Raw genomic sequence first — 24,051 nt, forward strand, 5'->3', positions numbered from 1 at the left:
GTGGTGACGTCACATCCGCAGACAGCGCGGGAAAAACCTACCCGCCAGAAAATAGGAAAAATAGGATACAGTCTTATAGGTGCACCCACTGTGAGCGCACAAGGTGTCAGTATGCTCATCAGGAGATGTTTGAGTCATAAATGGTAAAATAAAAAGGCTATTGTTACGTTTATTTTGGGGGAAAAGTTGCATATAGCCCCTTTAAACTTTGTTCATATTAGTTAAGAACTTCTGTTGTTTCTTGAAGTAGATACCAGGAGAACTTGGATAGGTTTTTCAGCAGGATTCTTTATTGAGAAAAAACGTGCTGTCTTTCCGCTGAGGTTCCAAGTCTGACTAAAGCCAGTTGAACCTTGTATTTTATATACATTTCAAGGGGAGGGATTATACAGCAGGGGAGGAGACATAGGAAAATAGAGACACACCCCAAACATTCCAGTCACATCAGCTGTAATTCAATCAGCATAACAGTGTCATTCAAATGCATAGATGCTAATCCAATCACTCAGCATATTGCTCTAAACTTGTCATGGTAAATAGTCAGGAAGTGCATAAAGAAAAAAGACTTAATGTCTCAACCACTTACACAGCCTGACGTAATCTCCTAAGAATTTCCTCAAGTTTACTTCAAAATGTAAAACACGAATATAGATAATGTTTTCAGTTATATTCTATTACATTGGAACCTAGATATAACAATGTATAAATTTGTAATCCTACAGTTAATACAATTGTTTATTATTTGTTCATATTAGTTCATAGTGCATGAACTAACATTAACAGAGAAAACTTTTGATTTAAAAAATGTTGGTAATATTTGACAATAAGGTTTCATTAGTAAATGTATTACATTTAAAGATGCAGTACATTTGTTACTGTATTTGTTCATCTTTGTTAAAGGGCTACTTCAGTGCTGGGAAGATGAATGTGTATTTTGGGTCATTATGTAGTAGAAATGTGAAATTATTTTCGAATTTGGTGCCTTCTAGACTGAGAAAAGACTCATGTGTCATCAACAACTCCCAGAATGCACTTGCTTCGATGCCCTACGAGGCCACTCCCAAAGCCACGGCTACTGGTTATCACTTGCCCACCATGACACCGCCCCCACCGTCGTTTTGATTTTCATACTAATACAATAATTTCGTTCAGTTAGAGAATAGACACTACAATTAAAAACTGAATGTGTCTTTTCAATAAAGTGTGAGTGAGCCGAACAAACGTCACGGCACAGACACAGCAGGAGTCAGATTTCATTCATCACGAGAGCGAAGAGCTGAGCAGAGCTGAGGTAAGCGCGGCAGTCATTCTCGGCGCATGTCTAGTCTGGCACATTTTCAGATCATGCCTATGGAAGCTTAACTTTCATGGGAATTCATTGAAAAGTTGAAACACTCACTTTGCTCTGCACCGCTCCGTTATTACTGCCCGAGCCGAGCGGCCGTGCGCATTTACATTATGTAAGTGAGATCCCTCCCCTGTGGGCGGGTTGATAACATGCAGAACTAGCTCCTGTTGTCTTTAGCCTCTGGCCAAAAATCCTCCAATGACGCTATTTTCCCGAAATAAAATGCATAATTCTCTCGTCTCAGGGGGACATGAGGGGGGAAAGTACCATCATTTAAATATACTACCGGGTTTCTACTTTTCAAAGCTTAATGCTAATCGCTGTAACCCTTTAATGTTAAAAATACAGCTGTTCATTGTTTGTTCATGTTAGTTCACAGTGCATTACAGCCAACTGCTTACACACAAAATCTGTTCATATCACACGATTGTTGAAACCCCTCACTCAAAGTGAAAAATTACACACCAAATCTTCAAAACCATAAGCTATTTCTCAGCCTTTGACTCAGTTTTCAATTGCATAAAACACTTTTTTTTCAAAATGCTACACACAATTCTCTACTTAAAGCATAAAAATCTAAGTGACTTGATTTGCTTTTCCAAATACAACCAGTCACACACACACACTCCTCACATGTGCAAACACTAATTGCTTAACTGATCACCAACCAATCACTGCTTTACTGTACACTGTTAGACATTTCTGTAATTTGTACAGTTATTTACTATATATCACCCAGTATAATACTGTAAATTCTCTTTACAGTAAATAACTGTAATTCCCGTTGCATCATGGGTATTTTCTATGACGTCAAACACCAAATACAGTGATTTCCTGTATTTTTAAAAAATAAAGTATAATACTGTATTTACCACAACGGCCTATTTGGCACAATTGGGATCGACAGGATTTGCTTGAGATTTATATTAGGGACCACCAGTGCAGCGTTGAAAGTTTCACCCGAGGAGAGAGCTCACGGTTCCAGAGAACATATGAGCTGTGTCCGGACACCCTGCGAAGATTTTTTCATCCCCCGTGAGAACGGCAAACAAGCAAGGTAAGTGTGATTTGTACTATCCGCGGTTGTCTGCACCCCAATTTTAGCTTGTCAGCATTGGTGCTAAAAACTGAGGTAAACCTAACGTTTTATGAATTTATTGAATTAGATTAGGAACCGGTGCAGCGTTGTAAGTTTTGCCCGAGGAGAGAACTCACAGTCCGGACAACATACTTTACATAACGTTAGGTTATCATTTGCTTAAACTTTGCTGTTAAAACTGAGGTAAACCTAACGTTTTATTTAAAAAAAATGAGTATATTGAATTAGATTAGGAACCAGTGCAGCCCGCGTCGTGTGTAACGTTACTGCCCGAGGAGAGAGCTCACGGCCCGGACAACATACTTTATAACGTTAGGTTATCATTTGCTTAAACTTTGCTGCTAAAAACTGAGGTAAACCTAACATTTTCTTTAAAAAAAAAATGAGTTTATTGAATTAGATTAAGAACCAGTGCAGCCAGCGTCGTGTGTAACGTTACTGCCCGAGGAGAGAGCTCACGGCCCGGACAACATACTTTACATAACGTTAGGTTATCATTTGCTTCAGCTTTGGTACTAAAACTGAGGTAACATAAACCTAACGTTTTATTTTTAAAAAGACTTAACGTTAGTGAGTTTATTGAATTAACTTTACCAATACAATGAAGATTTTGTTTATCGAGCATATTAAGCGTACATTAGGACGACGTTAGTTAGTAAATTAACGTTGGCCACTAGTTGCAAAAAATAATGTCGTTAACAAGCAAAGTTTACATTTGGATTGACATTATTTATTTAACATTTTAGATAAGAATACCAGGAGCCTGCCTGTGCTGTGCGACACTGGAACTCATACAACGGTAAGTAACGTTACTCCTCTTTGTTTCTCCACATATTACTGATAATTCAAAGTTTTTCTTGTATGTTTTAGTCGGGTCTGTTTAACCGAATCACAAAATTATTTAGTTTTTCCACCTCTTTTTAGCTGTAACTAGCCATGTACCATGTTTTTTTTCATAAATTATATTATACTAAAATAATCCAAAACTGTGTTTGTCCAGGACTGACAGATTATAATTTTATTTTCTGGAATTTAAGCAGTCCTGGACAATTTTTGGATGATTTTGGCAGATGAAATATAATTTATGAAAAAAACATGGCAAAACTTTAGAATAATGTTGCTCAAGTGCAAACCTGAATACATTTCTGAACACAAAAGAAGATGAAAAATGTTTGTAACCTAACAGATTGAGGCACCATTCACTTCTATAGTAATTTTTTCCTACTATGGAAGTGAATGGTGCCTCAAAATTATCTGGTTACAAACATTCTTTAAAAGGTTTAGAACTACAGGGCGAGTAAATGACAGAATTTACTTTTTTTTTTTTTTTGTGAACTATCCGTTTAATGACAGACCATTATTCTAAAGTGTTACCAAAAACATTTAAAGCAAAGGCACTAAGGGTGATGAAATTTAAAATATCTTTATTCTCTTAATTTTCTCTTGCTTTAAGTTTTTTTCGTGAGGAAAAACCCAGAGGTGGGAACAAGATGCACCACCTAAACCGGAGTGAGTCGGAAGACCAGGGAAGTTGTGAACAGGAAGACAACTGTAATCAACAACAGAGTGTCATCCTTCCTTCGCCACCTAATGGAGTTTGAATGGAAAAACTTGGACTAGGTGAGACACTTTTTTAATAGGATATGTAAAGTACACAGACACTTACGCTGCATTCACACAGGGCGTCATGCCGGTTAGAAATTTTGTCTGACCTGACACAGCGCCGACGCCACGTGACAGTGACGTATGGCATCAAAGCACCGCGAGAGCGATTCGAGAGCAGTCGGCTAATACAGCCGGTGCAGTTTCTCTAGAGCGACTGCACAGACTTTGATGAGGACACAGCTGTTCCACGATTGGCCAGATTTTCCGCATGACAGCGATCACATGTGTTTCGTGTTTATTCTAAAACCTTCAGTTCCTCTAATGTGCACAAATCTCTTTTTTATAACAGTTAAACCTCTTTTCATGTAGTTGCGATGTTATATTGTCATGTTTATCAAAATAAAACAGATGAAAAACGTAGACCCCCACTTCATTGATAGTTTAGGCTTGTATGTTAACTTTATTCTTGTACAAACACACGCTGTATTAATCAGTGCATAAAGTATTACATGACAAAAAATGTCTCTGAAACATCTGTGTATTGACAAATATTGCATTTATTTCACTTCAGCTGATAAAGTGTCCAAACACAGCGCGAGTGTCACTGCGGGAAGCAGAAAGTGTCTGACTTCACGTCTCCGTTTGAAGCTCCTCCCCGCCTGCACGCGGCCACTCTCGCCGATTGGTTGCATCCAGCCACAGCTGATGTCGAACACACCTTTCAACTTCTGCCGCTTGCAACGTGAGTAAAGCGACGCGACGGAACCCACAATTCAGTTCAGCAACGCATGACGTCAACCATTCAAAGTAAATGAGAAGCGTCCCGTGTGAATGCAGCATTAAGTTTGAGGATACCTTACTAAAGCTAATGCAGTATACATGTAATCCATCCTGCAATAAAAGATTACATTGTTGTTTTTGATTAAATAGTTTGTGAAATCATGTTGAGGTGATTCAGTAATATTACTTTTTTGGAGCATATAGTTTGGGCTGCTGCTACTATTATGTACTAACAGTTTTCTTTAGTTTTTTACTCAATATCAATTTTGTTAAGCTAAATAACAGACACCTCTCTAATATGCAATCAGGTTCAGCATCACTACAAAGTACATTCTTCAAAATATTCATTACATTGAATCATCAGCTAAAACAAAAACTGAACATTTCATTTCACATCTTCATGAAGGCATTGCAGGACTGGATTAGACTAGACAGCATACGTTGAGCTAGGTGCACCTCAAAGTGTTAACTGTCTATAAAATAGTATTTTACCATTATGATGAATTGTAATGGGATTATTATTTTTTATTAAATTCCAACAGTGTAAAAAGTTTGTGTATACTCAAATTGTATGACTAACTTCATATCATTCTTATCTAGAGGGACTTCTTGCCATAATGGAGCAGAATCCTGGTTCCTGTTTGAAATCATCCAATGTGGAAGATGGCACAGATCGGTACAGACATGAAACTTGTGTTTGTGTTGTGTTGTGTTGTGATAACTTGTTTCAGAATTAATTTGCTCTTTGTTTATATTTTATTCATGTATATGTGTATTTTGCACCAAAGGTACAGTATTCTTCAACCAACTATTTACAGTATTCTACCAACTATTTTCTGCAGAGTTTTTAAAATTGTAGCTCAAACAATAGTGTGTGGTGCTAGCAAGGTCATGGGTTCAATTCCCAGGGAAAGCAAGAACTGACAAAATGTAAAATGTGTATCTTGAATGCAATGCAAGTCGTCTGCCAAATGCATAAATGTAAATTTAAATAATAAGTGATATTGAATGCAATCTGATTACTTTTATACATGATTTTCTGAAAATAAGATTTGATTCGAGGATGTTTTAAAGTGAACTTTTTCCACACATTTAAATGTTTAAGTTAAAGCACTTAAAATGTTTTAAATAAAGAATTTTATATTTCATAATAATTGTCTGTTTGGATTACTTCTGTAGGATAGATTAATGTAAGAATTAATGTAATTCAGTAAGTATTAATGATTGAATAGGATTAGGATTAATGCACTGTTAACCAAGGTTTACAGTAACGGTACTGTATTACAAAATTACAGTAACATGTAGTTACTGTAAACTGAAATGCGGTTCTTGTACTGTAAATCTCAAATACAGTAACTTACTGGCAACAGTGTTGCCAGTAAGTTACTGTAAAATCTCTTATAAATGTCTAACAGTGTAGTATCGGCCAATAAATAGGTCAACGGTCAGATGACCTGTTTTGAACAATGGCTGCTAACAACGGACAGAGCAAGAGGAGTAGGAGGGAAAGGCAGGGGACAACAACGAGGATACATTCAAAGACGAAGAGTTGGAAGAGGTGGAGTTGGAGGAAAAGGAAGAAGAGGATGAGGGCAAAAAAGAGAAGGAAGGAGAGATGAGATTAGGGCAACACTTGTTGATCATATCCAGAAATGTACTATTATGAAAGAAGTGTTTGCCATTTGATGCAAATGCTTCTTTCTGACATGCGTTTATGGCATTTTGAATGCAGTGTTACATTTTGAAGGAGATGTGAGGCATTTTGCGTGTGCAGTTTTGGAAATTGTGTGTAGAGTTTTGAAAAAAAAGGAAACATGGTTTTGAAAACGTGTGTAAGCAGTTGGAAAAACTGTAACTAATGTTAACAAATAAAACTTTTGATTTTAATAATGTATTAGTAAATATTGAAATTAAAGGGTAACTTCAGTGATTTAGCATTAGGCATTGTACAACCTGGTCTCACAGAATTCCGTGAAATGAACACGGGCCCCTTAACTCAAAATCCGTGCCAGTTTCACGGAATCACCAAAAATTCTGTGATGGGTCTTCTGAAGTCACACGATGTCTTCATGTAAAGATCAGAGTTGATCTTAATGTTTTAATCGCTAAAATGATCTGATTAAAATGAATCTCATTCAAATAATACACACAACTCTTTAGCGTGACGCAATCTGTCACGAGACACACGAGAGCCAATGACATTTTACAATCAAAGCCGACGTGATGACGCAATTGGTCACGAGACATACGACAGCCAATGCTGTCAAAGCTGACGTAACGTTTCTTCCGGCGGTAAAATTTGAAATGTGTTTTTGATCTTTGGCGGATGGACTCGACGCTGCTGATCGCTTTTGGGGATTTTCTTCACACAAATTAATCGTTTGGCCTCGGAACACTTGGAATATTTGTACTTTTTGAATAAATTGTGCCTGCAGTCGTATCTGCCTGCTATATCCTGTTTTACAATACACAAATGGGTAGGTTTAGGGAAGGGATTGGGTTACATGTTCAAAACATGTCTAAATACTGTAAATAAATAAAAAAATTAAATAATTATAAATAAAATTATGCTGGCTGATTAAATCGAGAATCACACTCCATGTCATAATGGCAAAAAACGTTTCATGATGATAACCATGCCCAACGTGTCTGTATACTGTAATTGACTTACATATAGGCATCACTTCCGTGGACCCATCACGGAATTTTCGGCGATTCCGTGAAACTGCCACGGATTTTGAGTTAAAGGGCCCGTGTTCATTTCACGGAAACCAGGTAGTATATTCAAATTGTGATACTTTCCCCCCTCATATCCCCCTGAGACGAGAGAATTATGCATATTATTTCTGGAAAAAATCCTCCGATGACGCAAATATCATTTTGCGTCATCTGAGGATTTTTTGGCCAGAGGCTAAAGACTACAGCCACTAGATGGAGCTGTTCCGCATGTTATCAACCCGCCCATAGGGGAGACATCTCACGCACAGAATGTAAGACACAGACGCCGCACAGACATTCATAACGGATCGATGCAGAGCAAATTGAGTGTTTCAACTTTTCAATGAATTCCTGTGATAGTTTAGCTTCCATATGCGATCTGAAAATGTGCCAGACTGGCGCTTAACATTACCTCTGCTCAGCTCTTCGTGATGAATGAAATCTGACACTGCTGCGTCTGTGACGTGACTTTCGTTCGGCTCACTCATACTTTAGTGAAAAGACACGTTCAGTTTTTAATTGTAGTGTTTATACTCTAACTGAACGAAATGATTGTATTATTATGAAGATCAAAACGACGGTGTAGGGAGTGGCCTCGTAGGGCAGCGAAGCAAGTGCATTCTGGGAGTTGTTGTCTTTCATCCACATGAGACAAAAATACATTTTCTGTCTTTTTATCAGTCTCGAAGGCACCAAATTCAAAAATAATTTCACATTTCTACAACATAAATAACCCAGTTTAAAAAAAAAGCTTAATGCTAAATCACTGAAGTAACCCTTTAACATTAATAAATGCTGTAGAAATGCAGATCATTATTAGTTCATGTCAACTAATGTACTAATGAAACCCTTATTGTTTTAGAAAACTCTAAATTTAAAATTTAATTTAACAAATAATGTAGCTAATTTGAACTAACGCTAAACAATACTTCTAATGTAGTGAAATTAAACTTTATTGCAAAGTGTTAACATTTTAACAAAGAAAAAAATACTGAGTGCATCTTTTTTTTTTCAACTCAATTTTAGAGAAGACACTTTATTGATCCCAGAGGAAATGTATTAGAAGTGTTCATGGATTTCCATTATCACGCTTGACTTCAGTTGTAATCAGGACTTTGGGTTGCTATGGCTTCATAAAACAATTCTATCTTTAACTTAAAAGATGTACAATCTGATCATTATTGCATAATTATAATCACAATGTGAAAACCCACTGCAAAAACTGATCTTCTGATACTGTATTTCAGTCTATTTTTACTTAATTATTACTTATATTAAATGATTTCTCCAGGTTGATGTGTCAGGGTGAAACGTGAATAGACAATTTGTTCAAGGTGCAACGATCTATTCATTCGACGTAATTAAATTTGCTGTCACAAGACGAGGCGACTCTGAATGCAAGGCGATTGGTCAGCAGTCACAGAGAAGTTTCATAGAGAAGCATAATTTCTTCTTTGCCGCATATGTGAGCAGTACCGCCTCGTAGTCCAGAACTTCTTTCGCCTACTGACAGATACAAAATATTACGTTACAAAAAGCATCAGAATGACAACAGTTATTTTTTTCATATCCCGTCAGAATAAAGACAAAGCCTGTCGTCATTCCGCTGCAGTTCCCATGGACCTGTCAGCACCCTCGCTTCTCTGTGAACGCAGCACCAATCATCTGTTTTGACTCTACAACTGAAATATTACTGCTGGCCTACCAGCGCTTTAAACAGCAGCTGATATTTTATTTATCTCTAGCAGACAGGATCCAAATGGCGAGAGATTTGCCCATCCTGAGAGATATATTGAGGAAGACACCTGTCAACAGCCTCATCTCTCAGAATGAAATATTTCACTGAAATTTTGATCATAAACCGTTAAAAGTACTCTTTCAAATCGGATCTGAATTTGGCAGGTATTTTATATGCAGTACAGCTGGTTCTCTAGGGGTGATTTAAGCCATAACCATGGGCACAAAAACATGCATGAAAAAGAGAAGTGGAAAAACACAATGAAACAGGACAGAACGTTTTTATGCAGATTTATATAACAAATAACATACATTTTTAAGATACCGTGTCAAGGTGAAAATGGCTACGTTCATTTGTCTTTAAACTAGTGCTGTCAAATGATTAAAAGACATTTGACACATTTGATCTATAATTAATCATGATTAAAAACAAGTTTTATACCTTTTAAATATATTGTAATTTAATAATTTCACAGTTATCTCCAAATTAATGTAGAAACAACATAAAGACTTGTCTGGCTATCACCAGACCAAACTCAATTTAAGATTGAACATTGGTCTGGGGAGTCTGCTATGTATTTTCTACTTCACAAGAGGCGTGATAAACGAGCATAAATGAAATGACTCTGTACGCAATTGGATAGTCCTTCAACCAATCAGACCACAAGAGGCGTAATCAACGGACAACGACCCGTCGCTTCTCTATCTGTCATCGTGTTAAACCCGCCAATAGCGCCCCAGGTGGATAAGCCAGTCTGTGATTGGTTCCCTCAAAAGTGTAAAAGAAGCAGTAGAAATGAATGTACAGGTTTCCAGACGGAGTTGCAGGGCAAAATCAAATCACCGGCAGATCAGGCTGGGTTTACCCAGTCTATATAAAGACAGCATATTTTAAATACTTGTTTAATGGCATCTTTTTATGAATGAAGGTCAGTATCACTGATACTAATACAACTGATGTCTCTAGAAAAATTATTTTATAGATTTTATACATGAATTATAGCCATTCAACACAATGTAATTGAAAGCTACCAATTTTTTTTTACATTTATTAGGCATCAAAAAATATCTTTTAAAAAAAATCCTCATATAAAACTGTCATATTTACCTGTGCCCTTCCAACCTGTCAAAGAGAAATTGAAAAAAGTTATCAAACAGTCTGCATGGCCTAAATTATTAATTAAATACCCTTTACAATAAGGTTCATTAGTTAACATTATTTAACTACATTAGTTAACAAGAACTAATAATGAACTGCACTTATAAAGCATTTATTTATCTTTGTTAATGTTAATTTCATAATTTACTAATACTTTATTAAAATCTTGTAAACATTAGTTAATGCACTGTGAACTAACATGAACAAACCACGAACAGCTGTACTAACGTTAACAAAGATTAACAAATACAGTAAGAAATGTATTGCTCATTAGTTCATGTAAGCGTTACAGATTAATCCTTATTAAAGCTCTCTGTTACCTTTGTTCTTTGATTAATATCATGACAGGCTGCTGTCACTTTAACTCTTACAGGTCTGCACAGTTTTGGGGCCCTTTAGAAGTTGACATGCTCTGACATTTGTGCTTTTTTTCAGTTGCTTATAAACATATCAATGGCAAAAGTGTCATTACACTGTATTCAGCACAAACTGGGCTACCATAATATGTGAGCAACATGTATGTACATGCTTGTGTTTTTGAGAGAATAACATTTAGGTGTGGTTTAAAAAAAAAAAAAAGTAAGTCACTGAATTAAGACCAAAAAACACACAGTAGATATGAGTCCACAAGACTTTTGACTAACGGGTGTTGTTGCCTGGAGTTTTTGCTTCGAACTGATGTGAGAATCATTGTGCCTACTCATTCACATAAAACAATATACTGATTTAAATTTTGTAAGACACTTTTTCTTTACAAAGGCCATATGCAAAGAGGCGTGAATGATCATGAATAATGCTGTGATTTACACCTGAGAGACAAAAGAATGCGTAATGAGATGCATAATAAATTAGCCTTTGAGTCAGGTAGGCTATAGAGGGAGCTAAGAAACAGGACAAAGGAAATATATATATTTTTTGGTAGTTTATTTAGAATATAGTTAGCAATATAAAATGAGAACCAAAGGCACAATGTATGTGGGCCAGTATCAGGTCACTGTGATTCTCAAATCTGTGAGATAAAAAAAAAGAAAAAAGATAATCTGTGAGGATACTGATAACAGGATCAACTATTGTATTAACCTTAATATAATGTCCACTCTAAACAGAAAACATGATTGCTGATATTGCACAGTGAACAAAATTTTGTATAGGCCTATTATATTTTAAATTAACTGAATTTAATTTAAAATAAATAATCTGCCACTGCCGCACGTGACGCGAATCTGACGCGCATTTTCTCACAACTCATTTAAGACGTTATTTAACTTATTTAAGACTGCTCTTGAGGATACTTGACAAAACGGACATTCTGGCATAATTGTGTGGGTTATTGTTCGATCAAACGCAAAGAAGAACTTTTTTCTGGTGTGCATCTTTCTGTCTGTCGGGTGTGTGTCAGGACATTGCGTTCTCGTTTGTCTTGTCGCGCTTGAATGGTTTAAAAAACATTTGCATGAATAAGAGCGTGATCATGTAATGTAACGCTAGCCAAAGGATGACAGAAAAAAGAGATTCTGCATTAATTGCGTTGAATATTTTTAACGTGATAAAGGCATGATTTAACGCTTTAATGTTGACAGCACTACTTTAAACGCAATAACTTTTTTTTTCACAATGTGACTTGATTTCGGCATTAAAATTGAAGTTGCGATTGTCTATTATGACTTATATTTGAGTGAAAGAGAGAAAATGTTTTAGGGCGGGACTTGATTTTGCCTATCGTTAATTGATTGGATTATTGGATGACTGTGGTTTGCTGAGGTTTGCTTTGGTCTCTGCGGGGGAGGGGAAATTATTTTGTTAAAAAATACTGAATTTAAAAAAATAATGTGCACGGATAAATAATTATATTATAAATACTGCAATATTCCATAAAAATCAAGAATTGTCCATTTTGATTTCATGCACTGTAAAAAAAAGTAGCTGCCTTATATATTTTTTAAATACAATCGTCTTGGATGTTTAAAGGTGGGGTAAGTGGTATTTCAAAACTGCTTTAGAAAAGTGTCTCGGGCCAAGTACCAAAACAAACTAATAGCCAAATAAGGGGCGTGTCTACTAATGTCAGGGAAGAGAGAACGCTCAGTGCACATTATTCAAAAGACACGACACAGGACGGACATTAGCCGAGTGACGACAGAAAGAGAGAGATGGCAAATAAAAAAACAAATGTGGAAGATGTCTGTGGAACAAAAGAGGGCTTACGATCAGGCAAGAAGTATCAGCTTTCCAGCGCTGGAGAGAACTCAAGGAGCGCTAAGGCCGGCGTTGCTTTATTTCTTCTCAGTAGGCGAGTAACATTGGTTTTGTTTTGTTTCACAGAACTAATATATGTGACCCGTCACGGAAACCAGTGACACAAGTCGGCAGCACAACTTTCGAGCAAAATGAGAAAGAAGCGTTTTTTTTTCAAAATTGATGATTGGTGGTCGCTTTTTTGCAGAATCTGTTAGTTTAGATCACGAAGAAGCCTCTCCGTGTTTGAGATAGCAGTATTGGTATATTTAAAAGCGTACATTTTGAGGTTGAAATCGGCTTGTTTTTCGGAGATTCTAGCATGCAGTAGGGACGTTCTTTTGTTATTGCCCCCGCCCTCCAAGGGAAGCGTGGCTGGCCGCGCACAGATCTCTGCTGGCAGTGCCAAAGCAATAACAAGCAGCTGATACGAAGTGCAAACCTCCCAGATGACAGAAAGTCTGAAGCAGTAAAGACCCAACACGATCATCTTTCCCTTGTGCAGAAAGAGAGGGCTGTGTACATCGACATGACTTAAAATAAACACACATACAGGTCCTTGAAAGTGCTCGAACTTATTTTGTGCAAGAAGTTTTCTGGAAGAAATTCCATATTATTCTCTCCAGTCCGATAATGTGTTATCTCGACAACACTTCGTGGACTATGCTTGATTTACGTTAGTTACTTGCATTTACGCGTTACGTTAAGTGTTTCCCGCGTGAGGTACTTTTTGTTGTACGTTGCCATGATGTTCACGCACACACAAAACTATACGGTACCTCAGCGTTTCACAGACACACTGTGAAATATTGCAAAAATAGACTGGTTACATGAGCCTAAGCTCTTTTCAATAAAATCCATGCAAAAGTTAATATCGGATCATTTTAGAATACAGTATAGGATGTACCGAATATTCTTCAGTTTTATGCAAAACAGAAATATGACAAATAGAATATCAGACCTCTGTCATATGGCCAAAAATAAATGCAAAAAAAAAAAAGCTGGACCTGGAAAGTCCTTGAAAGGTTCTTGAATTTGAAATTAACCAAGCTGTGGGAACGCTGTATTAACAAACTGTTTTAGACCTAAAAGAGTCTTTGTAGGCCTATTTTACCCTTAAATGTCAGAGAAAAGAACAGAATCAGAGATTAATTTTTTTCTTATAGAAAATTGTACTTTGCATATTATACTATAAAAACATAATTAAAGTTGATTTTAGTATTTATAGTTGATCATAACTAGAGATGAAATTTAATTTCATGATTATAGTGACCAAAATGATCACGGTTATCACAGAATCCTGTTCAAAAAGTCCTAATGCTACACAATGAAATCAATTCACCAAGTTGTATGTAGAACACCAGCAAATAACAAATAAAATTAGCATCAATATGTACTTTTTGTTTACATAAACATTAAAATAATAACATTAAAAATGATGGCCAGATTTTAAAGGAGTGTCTTGCAACATGTTATCTACAATGCACAAGTTCAAGAGTTTTGACAAAAAAGGTTTTATAAAAAGATAAAACTCACATATTTCAGCCTCTAAATCATTTTTATAAAAGTAAAAATAGATAAATTACTGACATTTACAATGCACATTATCCTTTATTATTAATAGTATGCGGTCCTTACAGGGGGGAGCTTTACAGGGGGTATGGCTTATCTAAATGAGATGTAAATGAGCCCTATTGTCACTCCCAGCAGGTGAGAACAGGTGAGAACTGTACAATCTTTAGAGGCCATTTTCTCACTTTTAAGCTTTTTTGAGTGCCTACATTCAAATGGCCTCCAAATATTATCAGATTTCCATGTGTTACACATCGTTGGAAAGCTTGGAGACTACACTTTCAGAATCTATGAATAACTCAAAATGTTGCTTGCTTGTCCATTTGCGATCGTATTGTCGTTCACTTCAGCTATGATAATAACCCATTCATCTCCACACCAAATAAGCCTGGAGCTTCTAGACCTCCTCGCTGTTTGTTCCAAGCGTCAGCTCGCAGTGTGTCCAAAAAGTAAATACTCCTAATATATGTTTGTTTCCATTGGTTCCTCTTTTTGTGATCGCTATTACCCTCTAATCTTGTCATAATTGTAATATGTTTGTTAGTTGGACTGTCGTGCTATCGAGTTGTTCATGAGAAATATGTTTGTGTTTTTGGGATGGAAGGGATGACTTTTTCACTAAATATTCAACCTGGAATACCATAGTAACACACATTTCTTTCATTTATTAAAGAAAGGCGTATATATATATATATATAGCAAAGGCGGGGGTGTGTGTTTTATGATCAACCGATCCTGGTGTGATCAGAGGAACGTACACTCTATCAAGTCTTTCTGCTCTCCTGATCTGGAATTTCTCATGGTTCTGTGCCGACCATTCTGGCTACCGAGGGAATTCACCGCGGTCATCATCACAGCGGTGTATATTCCCCCACAAGCCGACACAGACCGGGCACTAAAGGAACTGTATAGGTCAGTGAGTGAGCAGGAAACCGCGCATCCTGAGGCTGCGTTTATTGTGACCGGGGACTTTAACAAAGCCAACTTCAAGCGCATCGCACCCAAATACCACCAACATGTTAGCATCAACACGCGAGGGAACCGTGTTTTAGACCACTGCTACTCCCCCTTCAAGGAGGGTTACAAGTCCCTCCCTCGCCCACCATTCGGCAAATCAGATCACGCGTCCATTCTACTTTTGCCCGCTTACAGGCAGAGACTGAAACAGGAAGCACCCGCCCTCAGAACCATCCAGTGCTGGTCAGACCAATCGGACTCTATGCTACAGGACTGTTTTGATCACGCGGACTGGGAGATGTTCCGGTCGGCCTCTGATGACGACATCGAGGTCTACGCTGATAGCGTAACGTGTTTCATCAGGAAGTGCGTAGATGACGTTGTTCCGACCAAAACAATTCGGCTGTACCCAAACCAGAAGCCGTGGATAAATGGGGATGTTCGCGCGGCACTCAATGCGCGGACCTTCACTTTTAACTCTGGTAATGCGGAGGAGCATAAACAAGCAAGTTATGCCCTCCGGAAAACAATCAAAGCAGCAAAACGCCAGTACAGGGACAAGATTGAAGGACAGTTCAACACCACCGACTCCAGAAGCATGTGGAGGGGAATTAACACCATCACAGACTATAAAGGGAACACAAACTCCACCGTGAACACCGCTGCCTCTCTCCCGGACGAGCTCAACACCTTTTATGCTCGCTTTGAGGGAAATAACACCGCCCTCGCGGAGAGAGAGCTCGCGGCTGAAGATACAGAGGTTAGTGCACTCTCCGTATCTGAAGCGGATGTAACCCGATCCTTCCGGCGGGTGAACGTCCGAAAAGCTGCGGGTCCAGACGGGATTCCCGGCCGCGTCATCAGAGCGTGCGCGCGCCAACTGGCTGGAGTTTTCACGGACATTTTTAACCTGTCCCTCTCCCTGTCTGTGGTCCCCACATGCTTCAAAACGTCCACCATTGTTCCTGTACCTAAGCAGTCAAAAACACTCTGCTTAAACGACTGGCGTCCTGTTGCTCTGACCCCCATCATCAGCAAATGCTTTGAGAGACTAGTCAGAAACCACATCTGCTCTGTTCTCCCCCCCTCACTGGACCCACTGCAGTTTGCATACCGCAAAAACCGCTCCACTGATGATGCCATTTCATCAACAATTCACACTGCTCTCTCCCACCTGGAAAAGAGGAACACATATGTGAGAATGCTGTTTGTAGACTACAGCTCAGCATTCAACACCATTGTGCCCTCCATACTTGACATTAAACTCCGGGCTCTCGGCTTAAACAGCTTGTTATGCAGCTGGATCCTGGACTTCCTGTCAAACAGACGCCAGGTGGTCAGAATGGGCAGTAACATCTCCTCACCACTGACTCTCAACACTGGAGCCCCTCAGGGCTGTGTTCTCAGCCCACTCCTGTACTCTTTGTACACACATGACTGTGTGGCAACCCACAGCTCCAACACCATCATCAAGTTTGCTGACGATACGACGGTGGTAGGTCTCATCACTGACAATGATGAAACGGCCTACAGAGAGGAGGTGCACACTCTGACACGGTGGTGTCAGGAGCACAACCTCTCCCTCAACGTCAGCAAGACCAAGGAGCTGGTGGTCGACTTCAGGAGGAATGAGAGAGAACACCGCCCCATCACCATCGATGGAGCACCGGTGGAGAGAGTCAGCAGCTTCAAGTTCCTCGGTGTCCACATCACAGAGGAACTCTCATGGTCCGTCCACACCGAGACCGTTGTGAAGAAGGCTCATCAGCGCCTTTTCTTCCTGCGACGGCTGAGGAGGTTTGGAATGAGCCGCCACATCCTCACACGGTTCTACACCTGCACCATAGAGAGCCTGCTGACTGGCTGCATCACCACCTGGTACGGCAACAGTACCGCCCGCAGCCGCAAAGCCCTGCAAAGGGTAGTGCGCACGGCCAGCTGCATCATCGGAGGTGAGCTTCCCTCCCTCCAGGACATTTATGTCAGGCGGTGTGTGAAGAGAGCTCAGAGGATCATCAGAGACTCTAGCCACCCGAACCATGGGCTGCTCTCACTGATGCCATCAGGCAGACGGTACCGCAGCATCAGATCACGCACCAGCCGACTCCAGAACAGCTTCTTCCCACAAACAATCAGACTCCTTAACTCTTGACCCATCAGGATCATAACACACACTGGACAGAATATCACTCAGCACAACCCACTGTAGATAAACACACATTATATACACATTTATTTATCATACAGCATCTATTGCACTTTGGATTTCAATTTTTCAATCTGTGAATAATATTTATACTGTACATTGTATATTATTATTACTATTATAGCGTAATGTATATTGTTTAGTGTATGTTTAGTGTATATTGTTTAAAGTATATGTATATTGTAAGTATGTGTATATTGTTTAAAGCTGTGAGAACTACACTCACATTGTGTAAATTATTTATTGTTTATTGTAGAGTTTACTGTGCTGTGAGTAATTGTGGGCGCATCAGTGTAATCTGATGCTGCTTTAAATGTTGTACATGTCATGTCATGACTACCATGTTGCTCGGAACTGCACCTAAGAATTTCACCTACTGTTGCACTTGTGCATATGTAGAGTGACAAATAAAGTGATTTGATTTGATTTGATTTGATTTAATGGCTGATTCGAAATTTCTCTCTATACCCTTAAATAGGGCACTATTTGAGTGGACAGCCATTTGTAGTGGTGTCCGAAACCATATTGGCCGTTATTGAGTACACTCATTCTATCCTACATTGCACCGCAATAATGAGTGTACAGCTGATGTACACACAGCAGCTGTCCGAATCCACTCACTTGTTTTCATTCACTCCTTCAAGTGAACTGTATTAGTGGACTAAAGTAGGGAATAGGGAGTGAGGGTTTAGGGGCGATTTCGGATTCAGCCAACGACATTATACCCTCGGCCGGCTGGTACAGCAGATTCCGCCATAGTCGTTGCCTGGGTTACGTATGTGTGGGGCGGAGCTATCAAAATAGGGGCGTGTTTGTTTTGGTGATTTGAAATCAAAATCGGTTACCAGAAAGCACTTACCCCACCTTTAAGTCATTTAAACTTAAATTATATTAAACTGACTTAAAACAATGAGTTAAATCTTGTACAAAAAAAAAAAAAAAGTTGGCAAATGCTTAACTTATTTTGATGAATTAAAGCAATGTAAAAACATGTTGTCACACTTTTTTTTTTTTTTTTTTTTTTTTTTTACAGTGTTTTAACTTTAATTGTGGCTTTAATTCTCTTAGTTGTAACATTCTTTCCCATAATTTGACCTTTTACTCATATGTGACTTTATGTGAGTTTTTATTTTAAACTTTCTCACAATTTTCCTTCTTATTTGTTTTCTCTCTGAGGTTGAAACGAGCTTATACGAATAGGTTCCCTTGGGAATTATAATCAATTTTATCAATAGCAGTTTTAGTAAAACAAATAAGGTCTGTGGTAAACATACTTGAAGATACTTTCCTGTTTTGTTCTAAAACACAGGTATATGACACAGTTATACCTCAGATATGAATTTTGAACATAACTGTTGTGTTAAAACGTAAGTTATAAGAACTATAAAGATTTGCCAAGCACTTATTTGTGGTAATTGTTGTTCTTGTGTTGCAAATTATGTTTTAAAGTGTTGAGGTACAGGTCAGGAGGCGTGAATAAATGGGTTTTAATCACATTATTCATGTTTAATTAATAGTATAAAATTAACATGTTAAATTGACAGACCTAGTCATATTCTATACTAAATATCATACAAAAGGATGCTGTTCATGAGGATTATAGAGATGTGAATCACGATTCTCGCTGTGTGATGGATCCGGCCACACATATTCCGTCGGGATCTAAATGAACCATAAAACCAGCTGATTATCATTCACGAGCACTTGGCACTGCAACCTCCCAAAACCTCTTCTTACATAAATTATGCCGTCGTTGTTTTACAGAGGTAAGCCTACGAGCTGTTTACATAATTGAATTTGTATGCAAACACGACTAACTGGAAAATATGAACTTCTTTAGCATTTTAAGTACTTTGACCTGAAAATATCAACTTTTTTTCTGCGGCTTCTCTCTTCATGTAATCTTCCCGGAAGACCCGACTTTAGATCTGAGTAAGTTGTTCATCGATTGCAAGGATTTCAGGACCCATAAAAACAAGCTCTGGAGATCAAAATTTCTCTGACTGATGAACATTTGTTTGATATTGTTCCATGCGTACACTGTGGCAATTCAAATACATATTTATGAATATTGAACTGATAAATAAATTAAATGCAGAAAATGAGACGAGTACATGAGCCAATGGAGGATAAAACTATATTCATAATCTGTTAAATTATTCAGTATAATGTCAGTCCACATCATTCTGAAATAGTTATATGCAATCCCTATCTGTCGCCCTTTGTGGAAAGGTCTATTTTCCGGAGGAATGTGGCGGGTTTGGATGCTAATTTAGCCACAGTAACTACAACTAAAGCTATGAACAAGTTGGGTCTTGAAGCTTTTTTTCAGCGCTTTTTTGTGTTTTATGCATAATTTTCAGGCAGCTGTTCCATGTCACGTTCAAGTGATGCATTTCCAATGTCAGATGGCACAGTAAGAACATTTATAGTCTTCTGCCAAGCAACCTAAACATGAGTCAAAGGTGTTTAATGATTTGCTGAAGCCTCATATTTCACATTCAGTATCTTGTTTCTTTAAGACGGAAATTGATAGTGTGTATACAAAATCCCAGTTTCCCTGACTGCAATGAGACATTTTCTTTCTGCATATTTGAAAATTCAACACTTGACACATGAAGGCCAAATAAGTTCCAAATAAAGAATATTTTTCAGCTGAAGCGAGTATGTTTGATTAGTTTCTATTCATAGAGTCACTTGATAATTGAGACTAAGAGTGACTGATGTCTAAAAATACAAATGAAAAAGCAGAGGTTAAGGTTCAGGCAGTTGTTAGGTCTTCTGTTGAGATGTTGAAAGGATGTCATATTAAAAGCATAAATCGCTGTGATTTTTAAAAGCAGAAACTGTTTATTCACCCTTCTGAAATGAAATTGGAAACAACATACTCAAAAGAGGGAATGAATTACGAACAAAAGTTTTTCAAGTCAACATAAAATAGAAACCGACCCTATTTAATTTCTTAATACACATTCTGTCATGATTACCGGTATGTTCAGTTAGTTTCACTTTCATGGGCTTTTAGTGTGTTTATCATCTGCTTCCTGCCAGTCATCTATTACCATGACATTAATTTAATTATCACAGCTGATCATTATTGAGTTCGTTATCAATGAGTAGGCTATTTAAGCTCCTCATTTCCTTTCTCTTTGTTTGGTGTTATTGGTGTTGTCTATGCACTCTGTATTGAGTACTTTGCGTTTGTTAATAAACCTTGTTACTGTTTTGAACTCTTAACCTGCCTTCGTCTTCATCATCTGTGGACTTTAACGTGACACATACACTGTGAAAAAATATTTTTTTCAACACTTATTTTTTTGACCCAAATGCTGGCTTCAGCCTGCTGGGTCATTTTATTGGGTTATTTTTTTGTTAATATTTTTACCTGCTGGGTCACTCTGAAGAATGCTGGGTTATTTAATGAACTGGAACAGCCTACTGATTCCCACAGATTCTCAATTGGCTACCCTTGCTGCTCCTGTCACGTCCCAATACGTTTACTAAATGTTTTTGAGTATTTTATGACAGATGAAGTGAATAACACTGATCATCTCTTCATCACAGCATCTGTTAGGGGGTGGGATATATTAGGCAGGGAGTGAACATTTTGTCGTCAAAGTTGATGTGTTAAAAGCAGGAAATAAGGATTTGAGCAAATTGTGTTGGCCAGATGACTGGGTCAGAGCATCTCCAAAACTGCAGCTCTTGTGGGGTGTTCCTGGTCTGCAGTGGTCAATATCTATTAAAGTGGTCCAAGGAAGGAACAGTGGAGAACCGGTGACAGGGTCAGAATTGCTCAAGAAGTTAATGCTTGTTCTGATAGAAAGGTGTCAGAATACACAGTGCATCACAGTTTGTTTGCGTATGGGGCTGCATAGCCGCAGACCAGTCAGGGTGCCCATGCTGACCCCTGTCCACCTTCGAAAGCGCCAACAGCGAGCATCAGAACTGCACCACAAAGCAATGGAAGAAAGTTTCCTGGTCTGATGAATCATGTTTTCTTTTACATCCCATGGATGGCTGGCTGGGTGCGTGTGTGTCACTTACCTAAGGAACACATGGCACCAGAATGCACTATGGGAAGAAGGCAATCCGACGGAGGCAGTGTGATGCTTTGGGCAATGTTCTGCAGGGAATGTTCCACTGGATCCTGCCATCCATGTGGATGTTACTTTGCCACGTACCACCATTGTTGCAGACCATGTGCACCCTTTCATGGAAACGGTATTCCCTGGTGGCTATGGCTTTCAGTAGGATAATGTGCCGTGCCACAAAGCAAAAATGGTTCAGGAATGGTTTGGGGTGTTTACAAATTCCCCAGATCTTAATCCAATCGAGCATCTGTGGGATGTGCTGAAGTCTGAACAAACAAGTCCGATCCATGGAGGCCCCACCTCGCAACTTACAGGACTTAAAGGATCTGCTGCTTACATCTTACATCTGTGCCAGATACCACAGCACACCTTCAGGGGTCTAGTAGAGTTCATGCCTCGACGGGGCAGGTCTGTTTTGGCAGCAAAAGGGGGACCAACTCCATATGTTATAATTACATGCCTGATCAGTATATAACAGATTTTGATTGACCCAGCACTGTCAAAAAACAACCCAGCAAATAGGTTAGAACCCTACAAGCATGTTTTCTGTCCAATATTTACCCAGCGCTGGGTTGATAAATAACCCAGAAATGGATGTTTTTAACCCAGCATTTTTAAGAGTGTACCTGTGGCCCGTTTCAATAAGGAGGTTCAACCAACTCTGAGTTCAAACCTGAACTCTGAGTTGACTTACTCTGAGATGGGAAACTCTGAGTTTTGGGTTTCAGAACAGCCGAATTGAGGTAGTTCAATTAACTCTGAGTAGACTGACTCTGAGTTAAGCACATGCACTCCAACTATGAAAAGCCACGATCAATGGAGCTCCGGAATTACGATTCACCATGGCAACAGCACCCAACAAAAAGACTTTTGCATACTTCCGGGTCAATATGTAAGTTTAATTCTTAATTATTTGAATTAAGTTTAATTTTCATGGTTTCCAAAAGGCAAAAAAAGAATGTGGCAGCAGCTAGAAAGGAAAAATAAAAACATAATTCAATCAGGTAAAGCTTTAAGCATAAAATGTTCATGGGTGTATAGGTTTAATGACTTTACAAACATTTGACATTTCAAATAAATATCATTCAGTGTCCAATGTGCAGCAGCTTTTCCCACATAGACCCTTTTACGTGTTTTAATGATCATCAATATCGTAAATCCTGCAACGTTTTTTGTATTTTTTTTTTTTACATTTATAACACTAATACTTTGTATCATATTACTTTTGCATCAAATTACAAAAAACAAGTTAACGCTGCTGTGAGGGTGTTTCTAATCTAATAATCTAATCTAAGCGTCTATGGGAGTGATGGTGAAAAATATCTTTCTCTCTTTTCACTTCCGTTATCAATCTCACTCTATTTCCCCCTCTTTTTGAAAGTTGTGAAATCACTATTGTGGAGTTTTTCTTTAGCTATTTGAGCAAATGGGGACACAAATATATATTTAATGTATTCTCTCATTCACCGCTATAAAAGTTAACCCAACTATGACGACTTCAGCTTCAAAGAAACCCGGAAATGTGAAAAGGGTCTATGCTCTTTTCACATAATGAAATGTTCTCTAATCCCACCTGTTACATTTATTAATTAGGGTAAAGACATCAATATTTGACTTCTACTCAGGCCAGCCAAACACCAGCACCACTGACAGATGAAGACGAGATGGAGGAAGAATATTAACATCCAACAGGAAAAAGAATAAAGTATTTGTAGGAAATAAAGATGACCATAAAAATTGTACATAAATGTATTTAACAGCTGTGGTGGTGGTTATGGCATATATCTCGTACTACCATCTGGCAGCATCCTTCCATCCCATACAGTAATCCGTTTTCAGAAAGTGTGATGTTGGGAATATGAGTGTCATCTATGCGTCCAACCACTGGAAATCCTAAAGGAAATTCTAATAATTAGGTTACTTCTAGAGGTTTATCAAGTGAACGTAAGGATCCTTCCTTTATAAAAGGACATGCCATTTTTGTCACTTTAACAGTGTCCTCATGATGAAAATATGAGCAATGAATGAATGTTCCTGCACTGCAAAAAATGCTTTCTTACTATGTATTTTTGTCAAGTGGCAGATAATTTAATTTGTATTAAGTAAACTTCGCTTACTTTAGATTTAGATTAAATTTATAATTTTTTTATATTTGTACTTGAAATACGACCAAAATACTCCAAAATGACCAAAATGAAAAGCATTTGTGGCGTTTGAATGAATGAATTAAGTATATATTTAAACACCGCTGGCGCTTTAAATAGGGGAGGAGACTGAAAGAAACTCTGGGTTTACCAAAGAAAACCAGCTCCTGACCAGGTTAGGTTCTCAGAGTAAGTTACTGACTCTGAGTATAAGTTACCTCTCTTTTAGAAACGGGCTTGACTTACCCTGCTTTCTCAGGTTTGACTTACCTCCCTTTCTGAAACAGAAAACCCAGAGTTTCCCTTATTTCAGGGTTAACATACTCAGAGTTTTTACTTAACCTCCTTTCTGAAACAGGCCCCAGGTATGATTCATCAATTTTTTTTTCATGAGGCT

General features: G+C 38.2%; 1 long non-coding RNA gene across 1 annotated transcript; it reads left to right on the forward strand.

Annotated features, from left to right (window-relative positions):
* Window positions 1-2,891: 2,891 nt before the first annotated feature.
* Window positions 2,892-4,643, forward strand: LOC307118280. The gene is made up of 3 exons (XR_013815515.1): window positions 2,892-3,246; window positions 3,901-4,067; window positions 4,624-4,643. It is a non-coding gene; the product is annotated as an uncharacterized lncRNA (long non-coding RNA).
* The last annotated feature ends 19,408 nt before the right edge of the window (window positions 4,644-24,051 follow it).

Source organism: Gobio gobio (genome assembly GCF_949357685.1).
Source record: "Gobio gobio genome assembly, chromosome: 22".
Classification (NCBI taxonomy): domain Eukaryota; kingdom Metazoa; phylum Chordata; class Actinopteri; order Cypriniformes; family Gobionidae; genus Gobio; species Gobio gobio.